We start from the raw sequence: 3,947 nt of genomic DNA, 5'->3' as shown, positions 1-3,947 counted from the left end.
AAACTCGGTCGGCTTACGCGAAAATAATGCCAAATTCTGCTGGGAAGTTGTCACACAAATTCGTTTTTGGTCCACTGTGAGCAAACGCGGCACCCATCGCGCACAGAGCTTCTTCATGCCCAAAACTGAATGCACGATATTGCCCACACATGCAATGCAGTGACCTCTTTTGGGCGCCCAGATCGTTCAGCATCAACTGTGCTCGTACGGCCAAAACGAAACTCGGTAAACCACTTATGAATGGTTCCAATCGACGGTGCAGAGTCCGTGTAATACTTATCCAGCTTGGCCTTCGTCTCGAAAATCGTTTTCTTGCGAAGATAGTAGTGTTTGATCAAAACTCGAAACTCAGATTTTTCCATATTAAAAAAAAGTCAGTGGTTGGTCGCTTCTCAGTGCTGTAACTTGTAAATGCGTAAACATAAATGGCTGAAGTTTTGACAGGCGTCATTTGAAGGATCAAGCTCGACAAAAATGGTTCACATTAGTGAATACTAATGCCATCTCTTAGAATTTTCAGGTACTTATCAGACTGCCTAGTATATACCTATATATATATATATATATATATATATACCTATATATATTCCTGTATTAGACTCTATACAGACGCACAGTATTTTTTATTTAATCGTAACAAACAAGAGATTAAAAATAAAAATAAATGATAAGAACAAGGAAATAAAAATTAGTATTATTCAATTTTTATGCATATTATGAATAGTAATGAGATAAATTTATGGAAATGATACATGACTAAGCGCAGCATAGAATACAATTTAAAGCAAAATAAGAAACAAATCTAAAAATAATCATGATAAATACAATTTGCTCTTTATTTTGCAATTTTTGAATAAGCAATCCCAGACAGAGTTACATGAGAAATCTATCATATTTAATATAAAAGTGTTGTGTATAATGTAGAAAAGTTGACATTTTGGACAAATCGAGTGCGAAGTACGAGATACGTGATGAGAATGTGTTCGTTAAGGCCGAAAGCGCTTTAACAAAAGAGAGTTCAAAATAACAAAATGACAGTTCAGTCCGTTGACCTTTGATTTTAAAAGGTGTGTCCATGATTGCGGGAGAAATATAAAGACCGAGCGCGTGAACCAACAGTCGGTTTTCAATTTTTTTATAAATAAACAAATATGACAAGAAACAAAAAATATTTTATAACAAAATTATTTATTGACAAAATTGTTTTAAGATTTTCCATAATTATACTTTTCCTCATCTTATATTGCAAGAAATTTGAATGGAAACAATAGTATACTTAAAAAGTTCTCTTAAGACTATAATTCTTTATTATTTATTTTCGATGTCAATTTTTTTAATTAGGAACTTTATGATAATTTTAGCAAAAGTGATCATTTCTTGCTTAATCTCATGATTTTTTAAAACAAATTTAATAAACAAATGCATTATTCGGGCATTTGTCGCCAGAAAGATTCAGTTTTTTCCATGCCAGTCTTTTCCGTTGGGAACTTCATGACAATTTCAGCAAGATTCATAATAAGCTGATAAATTTTATGATTTTTTAAAATAAATTTAATGAACAAATGCATTAATCAGACACGCCTATAGTGGGGATGGTGGAAAAAAGCCCACAATCGCGATCGACTGTCCTCAACTTTTCATGTCTTCCCAGATGATAGAGCTACGTGCTGAAACTCTAGGAACTACGATTGTAAGCTGTTCGTGTTTAGAGGAAAGAAATTATGATGCAAAGTGTCAGTGCTAAAAATCTATATAATAAGTGATGCAATAATGTTGCGTTGTTTTTGTAAGGGCTGTGATTCAGGTAGTTAGGCACAGAAAAAGAGAGGCATTAGACGCAAAATCCTTAAGATCTATACTTGCGTTCTATATTTTTAATATTCTCTCTCTTGTCTTAATGACATTCATATAATTGTATAAATTATACAAGCTTTATTACTGCGTTCGTGACACCTACTGACACTTGACATAACCAAACTTAACCTATAAACATACTCAATACTCTATAGTAGACGACAATTCCTAATTTTATATTTTCACTGAAGGGAAGCTTTAATTTGGGAAGGCATAATACTCAGAGGACAGGCGATCGCCAGCTGGCGCCAATCGAAATACAACGAGCCAATCATCGACATACCATTCTGTGCTCTCGGACCACCCACTTGTGCGCGCGCAAACATGTATACACAAGCGCAGAATTTAAAAGTAAAAAAAATGTTTACGTGAAATAAAACTCAAAACTTCACACACGTTGTCGCATATGACTGTATAAGTCTTTGCATGTTGGAAATGTCTGATCACATCTGAAAAATGAAAATTCACATAGTAATCCAGCCAGGCATGAGATTATAGAAAAATGAATGTCAACGAAAATTTGAATAATTCAATTTTCATATGAAAAAAATATAATAATTTTCAAAGAAAAAAAAAAGAAAAAACCGTCTTTTCCACAGAATAGTTAAATCTTAGTCAGAAAGATACATTGCCAACTGAAATGACGAATCCACAACTACAGTAGTTAGATTTTTAGTAAAACAATTATTTTAAAAAAGAAAAACAATTTTTCAACAAAATGGTGGAATTTTTAACCAAAGAGACGATTTTTTATGTAAAATGATGAATCATTACAAAAAGAATTTTCAACGAAGGATTTCAACTAAGTAGTTTAATTTCCAACAAAATTATGAATGATAAAGAATGGATTCTTAACAAAGGATTTCAACCAACAATTTTAATTTGGAACTATGTAGCTTTTAATCCGGTAGCTACTAACACTTCTGTATGCACTAATAGGCCCCCGAGATTACTCTTTCTTAAAATGTCAAAAAAGGTCCCTGACAACGGATAACTTGGGTAGGCTTCCGAAATATGGGTCAATTTTGCAGAAACAATTTGTTTTAACAAATTAATTTTTTATAGACAACAAAAATGATCAAATCATTTTTATCATGGTTGAGCAATAAATAAAACTTTTTTACTTCTTGCACTTTTTTCATACGACGAAACGTTTGCAATGTACAATGTTATAAACAAATGATTTTTTAACAAAATTTCCATATTTGAACAGTTACCTCGGAATCAATAGTAAAGAAAAACTCTGTCTTTTACTCTGTCTATATCAATGATAGATCTCTTAAAAGAAAAAAGAAATCTACCGATCGAATAAAAACTTCTCTCCTTAAATTGTTGTTACAAAGTTATTATTTTTAAGAAGAAACCGTTTAGACTCTTCATTTATTAATAAACAATCATCCCGATCAACCAGCGTCATAATGTTGCTTCAATTTGTGGCGAAAGCTTTATCTAGCGTTATTAACATAATTTGTTGTTATAAAGAATTTAGCAAAAGAAATTATAAACAACAAATTATGTTAATAATGCTAGATAAAGCTTTCACAACAATTTGAAGCAACATTATGACACTGGTTGATCCGGATGATTGTTTATTAATAAATGAAGAGTCTAAACGGTTTCCTCTTAAAAATAACAACTTTTTAACAACAATTTAAGGAGAGAAGTTTTTATTCGATCGGAATATTTCTATTTTCTTTTAAGAGATCTATCCTTTGTATATTTATTTTGAATATGATAAAAATTTTACTATCATCAACATAGTTAATTTCTTTTACAATTTTAATGGTTTAATTTCACTTCTTATTTTCGTATATGATTCGTTTTATTTAATATTTTAAACTTTGCTATAATTTAATAGTGTTTATTTTTTTTACAGACCTAATTCGAGATGATATCTAATTTGTAAGGACATGATGTAATAATAAAAAATACTGACTTCTTCTTTTATAAATATAAGGACTTATATTTTGACACTGGATTTATGTTTTTCCTGATGAGGAGAGTAATTGTGGGTCCGGATGCAATAAGGGCACATAAAATTTTTTCGTGTGAAAACGAAGTCCCCTGGAGGATTTAGAAAAAATTTTCGAATT

The sequence above is a fragment of the Belonocnema kinseyi genome, chromosome 10 (assembly GCF_010883055.1).
Source record: "Belonocnema kinseyi isolate 2016_QV_RU_SX_M_011 chromosome 10, B_treatae_v1, whole genome shotgun sequence".
In the NCBI taxonomy this organism is placed as follows: Eukaryota; Metazoa; Arthropoda; class Insecta; order Hymenoptera; family Cynipidae; genus Belonocnema; species Belonocnema kinseyi.
This window is presented reverse-complemented; position numbering follows the sequence as displayed.